At 36.8% G+C, this 21,943-nt stretch overlaps 1 protein-coding gene across 2 annotated transcripts in view; it reads left to right on the top strand.

The window, feature by feature from the left end:
• Positions 1-21,943, top strand: part of CELF2 (CUGBP Elav-like family member 2) — a 535,828-nt gene that overhangs the window by 93,723 nt on the left and 420,162 nt on the right. For both annotated transcript variants that reach the window (XM_088165951.1, XM_088165948.1), the window contains exons 2-3: positions 81-123; positions 789-824. The gene's annotated coding sequence lies outside the window, so the exon portion shown is untranslated. The remainder of the gene's footprint in view (positions 1-80; positions 124-788; positions 825-21,943) is intronic.

Below are 21,943 nucleotides of genomic sequence, written 5' to 3'. Positions count from 1 at the left end.
GTTAAATAAATGTAAATCTATAAAAATTTTGTTCACATAATTTAGTGTATTTAATTTAATTTTGTAATTTTTTTTGTTAGGTCTACAAGCAGAAAGACCTCAAGGTATTAATCAGCTGAACAGGTGAGAGCCAAGTTTTCCAGAATTATTTCAGAATTTCGTAACAATCACTTGATTTTTATACTGCATATAATAGTATAGTATAGTATAGTATAGTATAGTATAGTATAGTATAGTATAGTATAGTATAATATATATTCTAACTTCTTTAATACCCATTGTTTTAGATTGCTTGTTTTAGGTAAAAAAAAAAAAAAATTAAAACACACAGACAGAAAAGAGCAGGGTTAGCAACAAAATATTTTTAGGTAGTAAGAAAAAAAAAAGAAAAAAGTCCTACAGTTTGATATGAATTGAAATGTTTATAAACAATAAAATATACATGATGGACCAGCCCTATAAACAGCCCCAGTTTATTGATCAGTGTTTTCAATATAATTTCTGCATTCCCTTGTTTTCTCTTAAATATATACTGATGCATGCAACAAAGTCATGCATGCAACTTTACTATAGTCTACCTATGGTCAAGCAAATTTATCAACAGAATTTAATAAAGAGCTGAAATGGAATTGTGGACTCCCAAACGTGGTTAAATTTTACTTTTTCTTCCTGAAATAAAGGCTTAGTTATGTTTACAAGACCTGAAGAGTGAGAAGAAAACTCACAGCTAATATAAATATTTGCCTGACCATCATTTGGTAAATATGGGTTTTTTCTTCTTTCCTTAGATATTCAGCTATTTTCAACAGAATAACAAGGAGTAGGTAAGTTACAATGATGAATTATTCTTTCCAGTTTCATGTTCTATCTATAGCCTTTTCATCCATTAGAGCTTTTAATTTGTCTTGCATTTGCTAGCTTTCACGCTCCCATGTATTTTTTACGAAATAATTTATTACAATCTATATTTCTTTCTTTTGAAAATTATAATCCAATTACTTTCTCAGTAAACAAGAATTCCTCCTTTTTATGTGAAATTAACTACCAGCCAAAGCAGTTTCTGATTAGACAAGCTAATTTTGAAAGAACAGATAGAATGAAGCAATGAACTGGATAAAAATAATAATAATAGAGCATACCTTGTTAGATAACAAATGGAACAGACTTTGGAGACAATTAATGCACGAGATACTTAATGCTGAGGTAGGTTAAACAAATTTTGTCTTATTTATTTGTTGCCATAAATCATAGCTAGTTTCCTTAAATAAAATGCTCTAACCACCCAGATTACATCACATTTCTGTAAATATGTGCTGTAAATATTTACTGGAAACCCCAACATGCTTTGTAGGAGGGTGTGTATATATATATATGTACATAGACATAAATACAGACAGATCAATTAATTGATTGATCCACTAAGTGAAACTGATCTAACAACATTTAGGATTAATTTATCTGGGAAATACTTGGTAATTTCATCCAATGGATAAATATTATTTCTTCTACTTTGTGTTCCCAAATGAGTTACAGACTGAGCAGTCATTACTTGCTGGGGCTGATTCTGTTTCAGGTCTTATGCTAAAATAGCACTTTTTATTGGGTTTGTTGTGAAGAGAGGTGTGTCAGGCTTTGTTCCTCAATTTTTTCCACTTGAATCAATCCTACCTCCTTGAGTCTGAGGGGCAGCTCTTTACTGGCCAGTTGGAATAGCATAAGGATGAGATCACTTATAAATATGAGAAAACATCTTCCCTCACTAGCATTGCATCCAACTCAAGTTTAAGAGCCATCAAAAAGACTTCATTTTAAATGTGTACTATTAGAGATATTAGTAGGAAGGTACCAAAAAACCACCAGTACCATAAACAATCAATCTTTAGCCTTGAAGAAGGGAAGGGAATAATGAGTCTTTACCTCTTCTTGCAATCCCTGTAGGTGCCCACTTTATGCAGAATAAACTGTTCTCCTGTCCTCTTATAACTTGTATGAAACCAGTCCTTATACTTCTGTTTGTGCTGCAAATTTCAGTTTTACCTGATGCTTTGATAATAAATCTTCAGTGGTGTTTCTGGAGAAATAAAACCAATCCTCCTAAATGTGTGGATAGATCTTATTACAAAAGTATTAACCCATTTCATCTGCGTTTCCTGCTTCCTGCTTTTTATTTTTCAGCACTAATGACATGGATGGTAATATTTCTTGGTGAATGCTAACCTATCTGTAAGCACTGCATATACTGAATTTTTTAACTTACTTCCAGATATTTCTCCTTATTAACTTTCTTTCAGAGATTATGCTGCCAAATCCCTCTTGTCTCTCCCGTCTGTATATGGAAATCATTTCTCCCTTACTCACACAAATTGCACCTTAATACTGATCCAGTAAAATAACTTCATAGTTTCAACATCTGACTTTACTTATGAATCCTTGCCTAACTCTGTATCATTTCTCATCTCCTCTATTCTCAGTTTTCCAATAAGGACCTTTGATTTCCTCTTGAGAGTTCCTACCTTGCAAGAAAGGCCTTTCCAAGATCATTACCTTTTGGGCCTTGTAATTTCCCTTAGAGTACCCACTCCTATCCTGTGATTATCCAATTTACCAGTGGAGATTATTTTTATATAGATTAGACCCCTTTCTGCATTTCAGAAGTCCTTAAAATGTCGGAGAACCACTCTGCCAGAGAACACACAGATGCAGTTACAACTGAGTGACGTGTTAATAAATATGACCAAATCTGACTTGACCTGCCTGTTCCCTCTCATTATGTATGTAGTCAATTAAGAACAGAAGTTAAAAAGCCATGTAGGTTAGTGGAAAGCTGGGTTACAGTCAAGACAGTCATTGCAAAATTCTACATGTTTTATTTGTACTTTGTATTTTCATGTCTCATGAGATCTGTTGTCAGAAAAAGACTTTTGTCCTCTCAGGTCTCAATCAGATCCTCCAGGCACTTCATACTCTGGTCAAATGTGACAAAATTTAGTATTGCTTTAATGTGGGCTTCTATTTAGATATTATTTTCTTTCTGGCCAGGTGTAGGCCAGGGTTTGGTGCTGCTGCAGATTTAGCACATAGGCAGGTTGTGCTTTAAGACTCAGCTGCCATAGGATGTGCAATGAAGGGATAGAGACAAGCCTTGGAGCACAGTTTGAATCTCACACATGGAAACACAAAGGCTGACGTGTTGCCATTTTAGCCTGAAAAAGTTGGAGAGACAAGGATGGAAAGACACCTGAATGCAGGAACCACGGTGATGGGAGACCAAGAACCATTCTGAGGAGGAGAAAAAGTGATGGAGGCAGATTGTAACAGGAACCAGTGGTGATTTCAAACATTTATTGTATCAAAGCTCCTCCAGCATTGCTCTGTCATGGGGCCTGGGGACCAGGACTCTGAGGAATGATGGTGAATTATCTAGCCAGGTGACAATGAGGATTTCAAGGCTTGCCTGTATTTCATTGGAAAGTTGAGTAAAATCAGTTCGTTTCCTGGGAAATTGTTCTGTGTCAATGAACCAGCATTTCCTGTAGGAAGGCAAATATGCTGTTGACTGTTTTGACCATCCTTATTTTCAGATCTTGTGCTATTTCTCTCTGCTCCTTGACTTGCAGGAATTGTCATTTTTAGTTACATTTTCACATTGCCTCAACACTGGCTGGAGGCCAGCACGAATAGACATAGAAATTGGGAGATTTAGGATGGTTTCCTACCTAATTAATGAACTCCCTAACTAATGCTGCCAGAAATTGACACTGTCACATGACTGATCTGTCTTGAAAAATTGAACCAAAATGCAACATTTCAGATGTTCCAGTATACTTTTTGGTATTGCTGGCATAGAAATATACCACAGCAAAATGTTAAATTGCTGAGTGTGGATAGTTTATATGCAAGCATAGTATAATCACAAGTGCTGACACTGTTCTCCTCTCTTTTGTGGCAAAGCTGATTTAAATTTAAGTTTAGTTCACACTTTTTAATTTATTTCTCCTTTTAATTTCCTCTTTTCATATAGGGAAAATTATGATCTTATGAAGCTGACATTAAATGATCAAACAATATTGAACAACATAATGAAAATCTTAAGCAAAAGTCATTGTGAATTAGGTATTTGCTAAACTGACAACACAAGCCTTTGTAAACCTGATATTGTTCTTATGTAAACTCATGAATGGAGACTTTCTCAAATAAATTACTTAATAACATCAGAGTCATTGGCTGAGTAAATATATCCCAGGGGCACATACTAAGATTCCTGAATTTAAATGTTGAATAGAACTTCATATTTGTCACCTTTACTAACGAGTTTTTCCTTATGAAATCATTATTAGCATGAAAAAGTTAAATTTTGTATCTAATTTCTTGAATTAATGCTGTTTGAAGACCCTAAGGGTTTGAAAGTTCTTCCACTGGAATTCATCATTTACATAATTTTCATAGCCCCAACACTTTGCTCTCTGCTATGAATGCACATTGTGGGTTTTTTATGCATTAAAGCAGCGACTTCTATTTTTCTCCACACAAAACAATTAAGAGAAGAATAACAGGTAATAAACATTTTTAATCTTTAATATTACATTAACAGTGAAGTGCCATATTTCATGCTTTCACAACCACATTGCATGCTGAATGATGCATTTTTGGTCTCTCATATGAAGATATTTGATTAGAAAGGAAAAACAATTGAGTTATTTGAGATCAGTGGAGCTTTCCATCATTTCCTGCTTGAAAAACTTGCAAGTGCACAGCAGCATGGCCAGATTTTTAAGCAGACTAGATCATATTTTCTCAACTGTACATTATCATAGTTCAGTCATGATCTATGAATGTTTACTCAATATTTTTTTTGTTGCTAATATTGCTTATTATATTGAAAATTTATTCTCTTTTAAGCTGAAACCAGTGCAGCACAGCTTCTGATCAAAATATCTCTTGATGTTAACCTTTCCTCTGCCTTCTGTTATTAACAATAATTTTTATTACTGCAGGTCTTTTGCACTCAGGGTCATGGACATATGGTAGAAGTAAGAGAAGTGAATAGGATGGACCCAAACTGGAAAACCAAATTAGCAGCAAAGATAGATTTAATATCTGCATCTTTTGGGCTTAGTATAACTGCAAAGGAAACATGACAGGCCAGACAGCGTTTTGTTCAGAAAAACTGAACTTATCTCTGTGTCAGGGCTCAACTTGTTTGACAACAGCCTACAAATAATCTTTATCTGGAAAACAAATCTGTTCCTCAATTTATAAACATGCATAAGAATTTTAATTGTTGTTGTTATTATTATTATTATTATTATTATTATTATTATTATTATTATTATTATTATTATTATTATTATTATTATTATTATTCTATTACTATTATTGTTGTTATTATTCCTGTCTGTGTACAGTGAAAACACTAACGTAAATGATGCAATCTGCTTTGTGGAAAACTTTTGGTTAGGATTCAATGTGAGATGAAGATTCCACTCTTAGGTATACATTTCTCACCCCACTATAGGTATCTAAAAGGCCATTTTACCCACATAAGATGAACTGACTTTATCAAATGTTTCTCCCTTGGCTGGGACAGGAACACCCCTAATAGAATTATTTCTATATTTTCAATATTTAAAGCCTAGATCTGAAGCCAAATGTGGTCTTGTTGAGTTTGATTCATTTGCCAATATATTCACATCTAGTGCTATTTAAGAAGCCTAGTGTCATGTACTCATATAATAAAAGAATTTATGCCACCTTCTTACAGCAGCCCCCGGAATTAGTCTCTACTATCCTGGTTCACTTCATGAAGTTAACACTGAACATAATTTACCTTGCATTTCAAAATGCAATGCAATTAGGTGAATACTGACTCTTTTTAAACCAGTTTATTGTGTGCCAGATATTCTCCAATCTTCTTCAAAGTTTATGTAAAAAAAGGCTCTTATTTTTCTTTAGAAAATAGAATATGTGTTTTCTCCAGTCACAAAATATCTAGAAATAACTTCTTGGTGCATTATCTAGCTTATTCCTGTTGTTTTCCAATAGCAGTTCCAAGTGCCAGGTTATGTGTTAATCTTGCTGCTCTTCCCACCTAGGGAAGTACCAAAGACTTTCATGGATGGAAAATAAAGAACAGTCTTGAAAATATTGTTAACTATTAAATCCCGATGTTACAATTTTTGCTGATCAGTATTCAATGTAGAAAAGTCTTAAATCAAATACTGGCACAGAATGAAATCCTGTAAGTCTGTCTTTTGAGCACCAGCAGCTTCCCTTCAAACCTTGTCCAACAGCTTCTCTCTGGACAAATCACTCTACTTGACAGAGTGGAGGAAGTCCAGTCTGTGTGATCAACTGTGTACAGTTTTAAATTTCCTACAAATCATGTTAGTGCTTTCAAAACATGTGGTACTGCAGGAATGAGCCGTATTGAAGTTATTCATTTTGGACTCCAAACGAACAACCTCAGAACAGCTTGTTGGAAGCCCCTGGCACTTAGTTACAGTCAAATTTGATGATGGCTTGTAATGTGCATGTCAAAACGAGGTCAGCCATTTGAGGCTGCTCACTTCCAACCTTCCTTTTCCGGGAGCCAAATCACTGCCCAGATGCTCGTCGAGCCTCATTACAATAATGCCAACATGCTATCCAGGTTCAAATGTGGGGCTTGCTGTTGATCCAAACATACACTAAAGCCACTGAAAAACTCCATCAAGGAGTGCTATGCTGCTCATCAGTGCCAAAATTCAACTGGCTCAGAATTTTGAGAGACTTTGAGTAATTTCCTCTGTCCTAACTCACTGTGTTGTAAATTCTGGTTGGTGAGACATCAGACATTAAATTAATCTAGATGTTTGGGCTTGTTTGGCATTTTTCAATAGCTAAAACCCCAAACAAGCACCTTTCAAAGTTTCCCACTAATTTCTGTGGACTCTGGGTGCAGCTATTGGAAAACCAGCACCTGACATCCATCACTCTACTAAGATTCCAGCCGATGTTGTCACCGTGTGATGATGTGCTCTTCAGGCATAATTGTTTGTCTCTGATTTGCAGTATCTCCTGGTAACCCAGGAGATGGGCACAAATTGAAAGAAAAGCACTCATGAAACTCAAATTAAAACATGTAACTTAAATATTTATCCCATAGCAAGGTTTGACTGTTTATAAATTAAAACTATTTGGACTGTTTCTAAGGTTTTATGAAAATATATTGCTGCTCTGTAAACCAAAGCTATGAAAAATATGACTAATGGTACCAAGACAACAGTAGCTACATAATCCTATCTGTTTATCTATTCTAGCTTGAATAACTGAGAGACGTGTTCCATTTCATTACAATTAGGGCACTGATTTTAGGTTTGTTAACATAAGTTTTATCTATCTATCCATCAGATCTTGAAATCATACCAAACTTGAGTTTCATTTAATCATCCCACTACTTTCAGCTTTTTTAAATGTGTTTATTAGATAGAATGAAAAAAGATCTCATTTATTAAAATTTCTCTCTGTTCCATTTTTCCTTTTTGCACGCTAATACCTTGTAATGTTACTTCTATGAAGCACACATTTCTCAGGAAATTTTACTCATTGGTGTAGAATTATGTCATAAGCTGGAAGAGAATATTCATGAACAGAAAACACTATTTTTTTTTCTATCTTGTTTTCCTGTCATTTTGACCTTCTCTTCCTCAGTTTTTCACTTTCTTCTTCTTAGTTTTTGACTATCCTTTCCTTAGTTTGGGAACACAGTAAACTTTCAGATGTTATTTATTGTCCCCATTGTCATTTCTCTCGTGTGACACATTTTGTCTCTCCTCTATTCAGAAAAGAGAAGATGGATGGTCAAGAAAGATTTCTTTTATTCTTATTCTGCTTTATTTTTGTAGCATGTAAGTTCATATTTTTTCAGGGGCTTTCATTGATTTGAATTGCTGTAACAGGTACTTAGTGCAAAGTCTGAGCTTGTACAGTAATTAAAGTGAGAGAATCTCAAGCTATTTAACTTAATAAGGGGAAGTTAACCGACTTGATCAGAGTCTAATACTTGCAGAGGGAAGAATTTCTGATATTCATTGACTCTTTAATTTAGCAGAAAAGTATATAACAAGATCCAGGCAATGGAAGATGGAGCTTGACAAATTCAGAGGTAGAAATAAGATACTCAGAGTGTAATTAACCGTCACATCTTCCCTACAGATGTGTTAGACTCTTTGCTGCCTGCAGTTTTGAAGTCTTAAAAGTATTCTGACAAAATCCCAATATTCAAATACAATTTACTGCCTGGCTGTGATGATGATAGGCTGAAATTCCTGATGTATATTGTGTAGAAGTGCAGGAAAGTAGCTTTACAAGCCTTATTGAGTTTCACCCACATTTATAGCAGACTCCTCCATTGAAGTTCTGGTTTCTGGTAAAAATTATACATAAAGAATATATTTTTTTTAATTTAAAAATATAATAAATAGCTATATTTAATATTTTCAAAAATAAATTAAAATACATAATAATCTAAAATGTAAAAGCAGTTATATTATTATGCACTATGGAGACACAGGTGCTGCCTTCTCAACAGCCTGACTTTGATAAAGCATGGACCATACTCCAGGAGATTAAAATAAGACTATGAATGTGTATTGATTTCTTGGTGGAAAAGCCCTATTAATATCAGCCTCTACTCATGAAAAAACACATGTTCACCCCACATACATTAGGAGTGGGATTCAGGTCTATCGATTAGACACCTAATTGGAGCCAATTGTCGAGTTATGCCAAAATATCCTTCAGAGAGTCAACAGAAAAGGGCTTCCAGAGGTAGGTCCTGCCTAAGTTTCGGTTTTATACCAACGTCCTGGGCCAAAACCACCTTCTGAAACAGCCTGTTTCTCTTTTTTATCTGTGTAATGGTTCTGAGATTAAACCTCTAACTTTGGTAACTACTTAGGATTTCAGGAAAACACATAAGGAGACCTCTGACAACCTTCAAAAATTGCAACTTCCATTTGCATTTTGCTCCCTAAACTGTTGTGAGTGCTGTCTAGATGCAACACTTGACAAACCTTCTCTTTTTGTCTTTGAAATCACATTCCTCTTAGGTAAGCTTGTTCTTTTAAAAATTTTTGGAGGGATTTGTCAGGCTAATTGTAGGCTTCTTGGGACAATTATCCTCAATTCACTTTACATTCAGAAAAATATATAATTGTTTTCAGGGCATGATTCACATTCTGTAATGTAGTGCTAGATATGAACTGCATTCTAATTATGCCTATTTTTCCCTGTAACCACTAAGTCAGGTTACAAAAATTAGCTAGAGTTCAGATATTGACACTGCAGACATCTGAAGTTAGATCACATGATCTTCCAAAGGTTGTCATGCCTATCTTCTTCATCTGGTCAAATTAAAAAAGGTTGAACAGAACCACATGTAAATCAATGCATCTTGGAATAACAGTAAATGACTTTTTTAATGCCTTGCATGCATCATTCATTGACTGCTTTTATACAGGAGAGAAATCCTGTGCTACAAAATGGCAAAAAAAGGAAATAAATTTTAAACACACTGCAGAGAATGTTTCTCCTGAATAAACCTTAAATATGAAAATGGCACATCATATGAGGTTCCATCAGTATTTCTGGGACTCAGTACAGGGCTATTATGCTTTGGAGTGTACACATGACACTTGAGTACTTTTAAGTGATTGAACGTTAGGAAACTAAATCACATCCCTCTTTCTGAAAATGTGCTCCCAGAGCTCATATCCTGGAGAAGTCCTGGGTCATAAGTATAAGAACAAAGAGATGAGGAGAAAAGGAAAAGACGTTATCCATAAGGTCATACAGCTTCTTTTCATTTTGAAAGAATAGGTTTTTTTAAGTCAGAAAAAGATTTGGAAGAGAATATCAAAGCTTTGAAAGTAGAGATTTCCTTTTCAATAGTGAGTTGAAAAATTTTCAAAATGGAGTTGAGGAAAATGGAGGTATTGAAGAGTGCCAGGTTTAAAGGCATAGGCTTTGGGACTATCCCAATACGACCAAGAGAAGGAGAAGGATGGTAGAAGATGAAAAAGAAACATAAACAAGTGCTAGGAAAAGGTTGGTCTTTTACATTGAAAGACTTTAGAATGAAAATGAGGTCATCCCTTGGTAATCTCAGACCGCAGAGATAAGGGAAGAAGTTTGGAGAAAGGAAGGTTTCCCCTGGGTCATGGAGGGTTAGGTTAGAGGTTGGCTAGACAGATTCAACACCCATAAATCCATGGGCCCTGTGGGATGCACCCACGGATGTGGAAGGAGCTGGCAGATGGTATTGCTAAGCCACTTGTAAACATCATTGAAAGTCATGGCAAACAGGAGAGGTGCCTGATGCCTGGAGGAAAGCCAGTGCTACTCCCATCTTCAAAAAAGGGCAAGGAGGACCCAGGAAACAACCTCACGTCCATCCCTGGAAAGGTGGTAGAACAGGTCATTCTGGAGGTCATCACCAGGCACGTAGAAGAAAAGAAGGTCACCAGGAGTAGTCAGCATGGATTCACCAAGGGGAAATCAAGCTTGACCAGTCAGACAGCTTTCTATGAAGGCATGGCAGGGTGGGTCAATGAAGAACAGTGCATGTTGTCTATTTCGACTTTAGCAAGACTTTGACACTTTCTGCCATAACATCCTAGTAGGTAAGATCAGGAAATGAGAGTTGGATGAATGGACAGTGAGGCTGAAGGGCAGAACTCAGAGGACTGTGATCAGTAGAGCAGGACCCAGCTGAAGGCCTGTAGTCGTGATTCCCCAGGGATCAATACTTATTTAATTTCTCTTGTCCAGTCTTATTTCACTTGTTTATGATCTGGATGAAGGGATAGAGCACACCCTCACCAAGTTTGCTGGTGACATGAAGCTGGGAGGAGTGGCTGGATACACCTGAAGGCTGGGCTGCCATTCAGCAGGACCATGATAGGTTGGAGAATTGGGTGTAGAGAAACCTAATGATGTTGTACAAGGGCAAGTGTAGGGCCATACACCTGGGGAGGAATAACCCCAAGTACCAGGATAGGTTGGGGCCTGACCTAGCAGAGAGCTGCTCTGCAGAGAAGGACCTGGGAGTCTTGGTGGGTGACAGGTTGACAATGAGTGGCAGGTGAGGGTGATATTATATTTGTGACAGCTATTGGGATCCACACCTCAGCAGCATCTGTAGAAAGCTCTTTCCCATTGGGAACCCGTCATCAAGCAGATATAATTGTATCAAGGTATGACTGCCTCATCTTATTGCAACTTTAAGGCCTTTCATTCCTTCTGCCTTGGAAGCAATTGAATTTAGTTCAACTCTGTGCTTCTGAATGGTTTATCAGGAGTAAGAGGCTTTGAGTTTTAGTCTTGCTACAGATTCAGAGCAAAAACTTCCTAAGGGTTGGCTCTACTAAGTAAACACAGCAGGAGATCCAGCTGTGAGTTGCTCTGTAGGTTTGGCTGTTTGTTGAAAATATCTTTTGAAGTTCTCAGATTCATACCCTATCACAGTAAAAAGCAACACCAGGTAGCATCTCCTGGCAATGTTCATGTACTTGCTAATAAGGACTCCTCAAAACTATCTAGTTGCTACATACAATTCTCAAGTGGTGGAACTCTTATAAAGTAACTATTTACATTTTATTTCCACCAACCTGCAATAAAATTTCACACTGCTCAGGTAAGACTGCATTTTTAATCAATAAGATTGCACTTTTACCCAAAGCAGAAACAGGGAAAAAGCCAATACCTATTGTGAATCTTGTCACAACAATTTGCTGTTGGCCCATTTCTAGATTTTATTTTCTTAGAATGCATCAGAGCTACCAGTCTGGGGCATTTGAAAATGTAATTGAGCTTGATAGCAAGTGATACAGTTAATTCTGTTGGTAAATGTTGTGCAGTGCTAATTGCTAGTTCTAAATTTAACAATTAGTTTAGAAAATCTGAAGTGCAATTTATAATGGGATATAAGCTGCAGGCTTCAGCTTGTACCAGCTTTTTTATTATTATTACTTATACTCGTTTAGGAGGATGCATCTGAAAAAATTTAACCAAGAATCAAGATGCATGCCTAATTTAACTTCAACCAAATTTGACTATACATCTAGTAAATTTGCTATGGCTGCAAAACATGTTCTAACAAATTAAGCTTGTATCAGGTCTTCTGCTTTCTACAGTTTGCAATTATACATTAACCGATATTGTCATCCTAAACTTCATTAAATTCCTTAAAATTGTCATTGATGTTGTCTATCAGAGGAGTAGATTTGTACAGGTCTGTCTTCTCCCTCCTTTTAAAGAGAAATGTTGCCATATTTCACCATATGGGATTTTGAAACCTGGAATGACTCATGCGGATTTTGCCTTGGACATTCTGGAATGCAAATGTCTTTGAGATAATAAAACATTAGCAGGAAGGAAATAAACTTAAGATGATAAAATTAAATCATATTTTCCTCATATTAAAGATTTTGTGTTGCAGAATCACTGGATAGTTGATGTTGGAAGAGATCTGAACACCTTTTAGTTGACTTGGAATTGTTCAAATCCAGGTTGGATGGGGCTCTGAGCAACCTGATCTAGTGGAAGGTGTCTCTGCCCATGGCAGAGGGGTTAGAAGAAAATAATCTTCAAGGTCCCATCCATCCAAAAACATTATATGATTCTGTTCCATTAAATGTCCTGTTCAAAACAGAGTCAATTATAACAGATGACCCAAGACTATGTCCAGAAATGTTTTTGATTTTCCCTAAAGATGGAGACTCCACAATCTTTCTGGGCAACCTGTTCCAGTTTCATAACACTCACAGTAAGAGTTTAAATGGAATCTCCTGTACTTCAATATGGGTCAGTGGCTTCTTGTTCAGTCACCTGAGCCTTCTTCTCTCCAGGCTGGATAACCCCAGCTCCCTCAGCCTCTCCCTGTTTAGGAGGTGCTCCAATCCCTTAAGCATCTCAATGGCTTTTGCTGGACTTCCTCCAGTGTCAATGTCTGCCTTGTTCTGGGAAGGACAGAACTGTGCACAGCACTCCAAGGGTGTCCCCACTGCTGAACAGAGGGGCAGGATCTCCTCCCTGGACCTGCTGGACACGTTCTGCCCACAGCAGCTGGGCAAACCCAAGGCCTGGTTTGCCACAAGGGTGCACCTTTGGTTCAGGGTCAGCTTGGAGGTCTGTAGGACCCACGGGTCCTTCTTTTCCAAGCTGCTTTCCAACTCTTGGGACCCCAGTATGTGTTGGTGCATGCAGGGCTCTGTGTTTCCCTTTGGTGTCTTCATGAGGTCCAGGTTGTCCCATTTCTCCAGCCTGCTGAGATTTTTCTGAATGGCACCACAACCAGCTGGTGCATCCATCACTCCTCCCAGTTATACACCTGTAAATTTGTTAAGTGTACACTTTATCTCATTACCAGGCCATGAATTACCCCCTACACATCACTGACCTCAACATTAGCCCCTGGGATGTTCCACTTATCTTTTCTACTTATTCTACGTTTATCCTGGTTTATGTCTCTTTCAAATATGCTAATCTCTCCATAGTCACCATTTTCTGTTCAGATCTTTAGCTAGAGTAGTGTAGAGATACTTTGGTTTTGTCATTGGCAATAAACATAAAGTGGATTTACCAAGTTACATAACCCTAGAATGACTCACTTTTGAGAAAGGCAAGATTATTGGCTAGGATAAACCACCATGTTTCATTAAGTGTGTCCTGCCAGTCTTGCACTGGCTGAATATTTAGCTCCAAAAGCTCCTTTCGAAGTCCTTATTGCCATCCCTGTGCAATGTGAAAAATTGCACTCCTGGTGTAATTTTTTAGGTAGAACAGAGGCAAGAATTTTCCTTACCAAGAGGGTATTATTTTTTTTTTTTAACTATACAGTTTAAACTACTGCTTCAGCATGGGGGAAAATAATGATGAAAGTGATGATCACGAAGTAAATAATTTTCAGCCCACAGAAAGAGCATTTTTGCTCTCCCACACAAGTCGAAGGGTAATAAAAAACTCAAGACTGGTAATGATAACTTGATTTTCTCCTGCACAGCCAAAGCCTAAATAGTGTAATTTTCTTGTCATATAAAAATATCTGAATGACAACAAGGCAATACTGTAGTTCTGCACCCTGCTTAGTATCGACCTTAGGTGTGAATTGCCAGTTCACTACTCTGAGGAGAGAGTTACCTGTCTGCTCTTCCACTTAACCTTTCTTTACATAAAATAATTCAGATACCTCGTGCCTCTCCCAGTCCTCCATCAGAGTCCTCCTGCAATGCAGGGCACAACAAAAACTCGAGTGACCTTAATGACTCTTGCTCCTGGTCCTCAGGGGATGGGCTGTGATGAAGTGAGATGTGATCACACAACCTCAATGGACACAGCAGGAGGGAAAGGGGGAGGATATTTCACCTTGCCTTCAGCTGTAGGATGTGCTTAATGAATTGAGCACTTTTTAAACCAATACACAGTGTTGTCCAAGCCTGTGCACTTATTTTTTCTTTCAGTGGCGGGTTCACAGTCTGACATTCAACTTTCTGAGTGAGAAGAAAATATGTTAAATGGAGTACAAATGCTACTCTACTAAAGATGGACAGGCTTGCATCTACTATACCACCTGTTTTGTAGCAGTCTTGTGTGGAATTCCTGTGGCATTCATATCACCACTCTGGAAATAATGCACATCTTTTATGGTTTTGCTGTGACACCTTACAAGACCTCTTTGCCAAAAGCCAGGTGAATTAAATGTGCCTAAAAGCATTAAACTATATACTTTACCCTATCATCATTGAAATGAACAAGATTATACTTCCAGCCACTTTCAGAGATTAAGGTTAGTTCCAAGCATTATGTGTGACTTTTGGTGTTCTCTTCTTACACTACCAAAGGAACAATAAATTGTTAATGCAGTCCATAAAATCATTGTAAATATAATACATCTCAGTTGATACAAATCAACTATGTTAGGATTTTATATAACAAAGACGAGCCTTTAAATGATGAGTGATATTTCACTCTTTTATTGGTTGAACTAGAGAAGGTTTTTATCTTGAATTTGTGAAGCAACAGTTAAGACTTAACTTCCAGGGTTTTCATCAAATGGATTTAGAAGATTCCATATACAAAAAGCAAGAGAGGCAGAGGGTCACTAGACTTCATCAGGTAATTCTAGAAATTACAAAGAGATAGCTGGGGTATTTGTAAAGTTTCACCATTGGGCATTGCAACCATAATTTTATCTACTTTAAGTGCCCAGCAAAGATTTTAATAGTCAGCATTTGGACGAAAGAACAGAAAATATTGATGATATTAGATACAAACCAGGTAGAAGGCAAGGAGTTAAGGTGAATACAACAGGCAGCTTCTGAGCAGCTCTTCTACAAGAGAAAATACAATTCTTTTTTCCACATTTTATCCTTCAAAACTAATGCAATATTAAAAAGATAACTTCAATAAAACCAGAAAGAATTCACAACTAATAATGCAGAGTTTGTCCGAGGCCTGGTATGAATCCTGTCACTGCTAGTTGCAAAGCTCTTATGCCTCCATGTATTCTTATTGCTTTTTAAAGCAATCTGGACTTGAAAGCAATCCAAAGCTACATTGTTATGTTGTAAATTGATGTACATCAGCGTTAAACCAGTCATTAGTGTGAAGGGAACCAGAAGAAGACAGGGAGGACATAAATTATTCAGCACACAGGGCCTCAGCACTCAGCATATTATTTTTCCATATGCTTCCCTTTTTAATATAAAAAATAAATGTGCACACATATACACACACCCACACTTACAGACGTTTTCTGTGAACCCTTCAGTTCTGAGCCTCTCTGAGATAATATCACGCAGATTTAATTCAAATGTTTAGTCCAATTATCTCCACAATAGCATTATAGTATCTTTTGTATGTGGTGAGTAGAGGGACAAATATGCTAAGTCTGGTGTTGGCTAAGAGGTACCCACGGTAAGGTCTCAAACTTGTCAGGTTTTGACCTGTTGTTTTTGTTAACATGATTTGTTTAAAATTAAATGCTTTTCACATTTTTAGCCATCATATATTATACTAAGACCCCATTTGTGTTCATACCTTTCATGGTTCTAATTAATTGTCATACATGCTGAAATAAACCTCAGCAACTTTACAGAGAAATTATTTCTGCAGCTGGTAACCATAAGAGAAAGATGTCTTAAAAGGGATGTCTTAAACCTAAGAGTGTACCAGAGAAGAAAAAAAAAAAGCTCTTCTCTATTAAAGAATAGAAATCATCATTTTTTAAAATCCAATTTTCTTTTACAATTTTCCCTGTATTTAATGTACAAGCTGCACTGAGTGAAAACTTAATTTGAATCAGGTAATGTCATTTTCAAATTTATAATCAATAATAAAAAAATGTTATCATGTATTTCTGGTGCTACAATGGAACATTTATGAAGCTGAATCTGTCCACTCCCGTTTGCATGAAATATTTGTAGTCCTACCATGAGTCACAAACCTCAGAACCTAAATTTGAAACACATGCTTCCTAATAGCCTCTCTTTAATAATGTATCTGTGTTCCTAATCAATGTGAGTGAAATGTTTTCATAATTTAATAATAAAGTGGGTACATTCAGAATCTTGAACAGGTGAGGATAAATCATGTTTGCCTGTGAATAACAGCTTTTATCATTTACTCAGTGGGATCATAATGTATTCTTTCAATCTGCACCAAAGGTAGTAGCAGGAAGCTATTTTATAGATTTCTTGGTAATCTGAGCTGATGTTATACCTGTTACAGGACACTTCCAATAAAATAGAAACACAGCAGGATGAAAAAAGATACAAATGGTGTATTTATACCAGTCAATAAAAGCATGACTCTGTAGTAATAGAAAATTTGTTCATGAATTGTGAAGTACCAGTGGCTCAGTTGGTAAGGTATTAAAGTAATTCGTGTCCTGCCTTTGTAACTTTTTCTTACAATTGTACCTTTAATTTGCTGTCTCATTTTCATTGACAATGAGAAAAAGTAAGCCAGGTACATTCACGGGCCTTAGGATCAAAGCAGTTTTGTGGAACGAGTTTTTATTTTGTAGATTATTCCTTGTAAGAAGGAAGTCGAGCACACATGGACACATTAACTCATTTCTAATGGCTCAAATTCATGTTTTAAGACTTCTATTTTAATGATGCAAGACGTATTTCGTTTGAGATGCCAAGTCTACTTAGCAACAACTCAGCACAGAATTGCTTCCAAAAATGTTAGCACTGTGAAGTGCTCTCTGCAGCTAATGCATGTCAGCAACACTTTCCTCCTCTCTGCTGAAACTGCAGATTTTGGGGGCACTGCCATTAGGCACAAAGGTTGCCATTTGGGCTCACTTTCTCACAGGACAGAGTCAGTAATTTGGAAAAATAGTGTTACAGATATGGAAGTTAATATGGTGTGACCCTGGTCACGCTACTGAAATTCAGAGTCATTCCAGAATGAGTAAAAATTATTCTGCTTTAAGGTTACTCTCACTAAGCTGTGATTCTCATCAAAGTGAGTCTTGAATTACTTTTAAACCAAAAAATAAAAAATAAATACATTGAAGAGAAATAGGAATAGCCATACAGCATCAGAAGTGTAATTTCTATGTCTGGCTGGAGGTGACTTTTATAGCTCAGTTATTGTCTAAATTTTGGTAAATAGAGTTGGTTTGGCACATTTAGGTGTCCAGTCTCCATTCTTTTAACTGTGTATTTTCTAAAGTATTTTAATGTCTAAAGGGATAGTTCTCTATTGCTTTTGTTTTACCACATGTACATTTGTTAATTTTTTCCTGGATAGGAAATTCTGATTTTTATAAACATTTAAACATTTATAAACTTTTAAAGCCTACAACTCTAAGCACATTCAGTCTGTAAGGGAATGTTCTTTCTACCATCTATGGGAAAAAATAAATCATGAGTGGTATAAATTTTGCATCTCATTTCCTCTTTAGTATATAAATCTTGTGCAAAGGAAATAGGGCCTCCATTATCTCTTAGAGATGAAACAGCTTCTAATATGGATAGTCTGCATTCCCTCTGTCATGTTCCTGGGGGATAAGTTAATAAATAATGAACTAAATGTCATATTTTGAAGTCTCTTAGTTCATGGTGATGCAGCTTTCTTACATGTTTATTAAATTTCAATCTTCATTAGACAAGGTTAGTGGAGAAATTAGGTCCCTCTTGTATTGATTTAGTAATGCAGAGCTATAAAATAAATAAAAAGTAGATATCTTTTTTGCACTTTTAATCATCAGTGAGTCTTTCCTTAATTCTGACTGTACCAGAATTAAACTTACACTTCTTATGACTGGATCAGATTAAATATTTGTCAAAATTTGACACCGTCCATTGTGAAGGTTAAAAAGGGAAAAGGTTTGAATTTACATGCGGGATTTGAACCGATGATTTTGAACAACTGACAAACAAATCTGACAACCTGATCCTTACAAAAGTTCCTACTTAGCACAAATGCCCAAGACCTTGAGATATGTCTGGATCCCAGACTCAGAATACAGAAGCAAAGAAAGATTGCTTAATAAAAATTATGATCTTAACATTAATAGTTGCAGCTGGAAAAGGTGAGAAATGAATCCCCAGCTGAGAGGCCATTTCATTATAATTACAAACACACAACTGTCACAGTAGAAACATGCACAATCACACACGAGGAACCTGTTAAGCCAGTTAAGTACCATATATGTAGGAAATAGTTATAGTTAATTCCATAATTTAAAATGTAGATTTTGGAAAACCGTATATTCAAAATGGCATCATAGTTGAGAAAACTATTTGGTAGAAAATAGCAAAAAAATTTTGAAGGAAAAGAAAAATAAAAAATACTACACAAATATAGTATTGTCAGTGGCAAGATACCTGACTAGTTAAGAGGAATTTGAAATTCCCTAAATTATTTCCTCTGGTAATAGATGGAAAATCATTATTCTGTTGGAAAAAGGTGGAATTAATATAGAAACTATAAGGAAGGTCATCTAAAAAGGGACAAAGTGAGTTAATTAGTGAAAGAACTATGGGATTAGAAAAAAGTTATAGATGGATCCCAGTGTTATTGGTGTGGTTGGATGCAAGTGTGGAAAAGGCTGTGAGGAGAATTATTTCTGCTATTCTTGCCACTTTCCATACTGTTTGGGCCTCTCTAGGAAACCAGAATGCAGCTCTGATCAGTGCTGTGTGAGGAACGTGCTTTCAGACATGGACAGACAGCAGCAGGCTGCCAGGATGAGCACAGCAGCAGAGCAGCTCCTTGCAGAAGGACACAAAGAGAGTTTGGCTTGTTTAGCCTTGCAAAACACAGACGAAGACAGGATGTGATTGCTCTCTATAAACTTATCAGGTGGGTAAACACCAGGGAGAAAAACTGCTTAAACTAAAGAACAATGTTGGTCCAAGAACAAATAGTTATAAATTGCCCATGAATAAATTTAGGCTGGAAATTAGATAAGTTTTCTAATCCTCTGGTGAGTAAGATTCTGAAACAGTCTTCCAGAAAGAATAATAAAGGAAATGGGGAATCTAGTAGGTTTTAAGAAGGGGCATTAAATAGTTTTTGAGAGGGATTATATGGTGTGGGTGCCTGTGATGAGCAGATTGGATTCAGTGGCCCAGTGGACTGTTTCCTATTTTATAAGCAGATATTCCAGTTAGACTGATTCCAATGCATTATATCCAGCTCTTTACTCATGGGTGTCCTGTTTGAGTGGATAGTGATACAAATGGATGAGTCCTTCCTGACAGCCCTAAACCAGAACTAATCATTTACTTTTCTGGTGTATTTTATGTGAACCTGAAGGTAAAAGACATTAGAAAATGGAAACAAATGGAACATTTAAAGCAGGTTGCTAGCTGGACAAAACAAATCACAAGGAGAACACAAAGAGACTTGATGTCCCCAAGAAAATGTGCATTTTACAGATACAAATAGTCAGAATTTAAACAAGGAAATATGAAGAAATAATGAGGCTCTTTGGTAAACATACTGACTGTGTTAGCTGGGTTAGCATGGGGAATGCTTTTTGTAACTATGTTAAAGGTGACTTTTGAGGAGGAAAATGGTGTCATGGTATTTACATGAATTTGCTGTGACGTTTGTATGGCAGTGAAAGTGGGAGGGCAGAAGAAAGTGGATGCATGGGAGCAGAGAAGATGAAGGTGTGGAGAAGTGATAGACAGGCAAGGCTGCAGGTGGTATGGAGCCATGAAATTGAAGGGAATGTTCCCACTGAATGCATGGGAATGCAGTAAGCAAGAAAAAAAAACAAGTACCAAAATGACAAAAAACAAAAAGCAAACAAAATGCCATTTCAACTGGACACAACCAAGCTAAAATTTCACATATCATAGAAAATAAAAGGTGCTGTGCAAAAGCAAACTAGAAAACTTCAGTGAAATTTGAGTCTGATAATGTGACTCTATCATGAAGTTATTGCACACATCAGGAATTCAGTAATTCCAATAGGATTCTTAAATTGTCTATAAATGAACATTCTAGATGGTTGCAGATGCTCAATTACCTTCGACCCAGAGTGAGCCACCAGCTCTTCAAACACTTTGAATGGGCATTGTTAAAAATGCTCTCCCTAAAACTCAGGTCTAAAAGTTGTCTATCAGAAGATAGGACATCTCCTGGGTGTTTTCTTCCTTCTGCACTTCTGATGGAAACCATGTCAGACCTAGCATTTAAGTTTTCCCTGTATACAGTTATAACTTCAGAAAATTATTTCCTTTGAAAGATATGCTCTGTTTCTTGAGCATGGCCTTTATGTACTCAACCTACCCCTTTTTTCTCCCAAGTGATATTTAGCAATTTTTGTTACTTAATTCCTGAATGAAAAATTATAGGGCCCTGCTCTGTAATTATCAGTGACCTTTCAGTGTAGAAAAATGCAGCCAATGGGATGCAATGGGACTGCCACAGGCAGGCCAAGTGTTTGGACAGATATCAGCAAGAATGCTGTCCCTCCCCCTGAGCTGCCCTTTGTTAGAGCCCAGTGCAGATGTAGGGCAGAGCTTTGAACAAACTTCTCTGATTGCTGCTTGTCATGAGGCACAATGAGGAGGTGACAGGCAGCAAGTAACAACTATCTATGAAAAAGTCTAGAAAAAAGCCTAGCCAAGCCCAAAGCACTAAAACCCTTATGGAAGCTTCCTTTTCTACTGTTTCTACATGTGATTCCACATGGGGGCATCTCTGCTGATTTGTGTTTGGTGCAATAAATAGATACAGCAGAGAATATCTTCTATGATAGTCACTGGGTGTTGCTATATGGGAACCACCTTTCCTAGGGCAAAGCTTGCCCTCTTTCTGCATAGAGGGAGCATCACAGTAAAGAAAATTACTTTTTTGAAACAGGAACAGAGCTTTGAAACAGGAACAGAGTTGGCCCATGTGCTGCCACAAACATTATTCCTCAATTTATCCATTCACATCTGTAAATAGGGCACTTTCCACATATATCCATTGCTGTTCCAGTATTCTTCTGCTAAGTTCCTAATACTTTACACATTCCTTTTATTACTCTTACTTCTTTTTCTAATCTGATAGGAGCTAAACTTCAAAGGCAGCCCACTTTTCTAGCTTTGACAGGATTTTGCTCAGTCTATAGTTACACTAACCCACATATGTTTGGAAGAACCCATCATTCCCAGAGTTAGTGAAAGCCATTTCCTTAATGGTGTAAAATTGCCATGTATTTCTTGGTTACTCTGACTTTAACAGCTTTTCTTTCTGAATCATTTGCCCTGCTAGGTGCTACTTTCATAGAAAAACCTGTCACCATTATTAATGGACATTGTGTTGCAGAACCACAGTTCCAAAGCACTAGCTATAACTATCCACATGGTGTTTATGTGTAGGTAGATCCAGGGACATATGCAGGTAAGCTTTCCATCCCTATTTGACACTGGGACATGCAAAAATG

This window comes from Sturnus vulgaris, chromosome 5 (assembly GCF_052056855.1).
Source record: "Sturnus vulgaris isolate bStuVul1 chromosome 5, bStuVul1.hap1, whole genome shotgun sequence".
NCBI lineage: Eukaryota > Metazoa > Chordata > Aves > Passeriformes > Sturnidae > Sturnus > Sturnus vulgaris.
The sequence above is the reverse complement of the archived record's forward strand: the minus strand, read 5'-3'. Positions and strand labels throughout refer to the sequence as shown.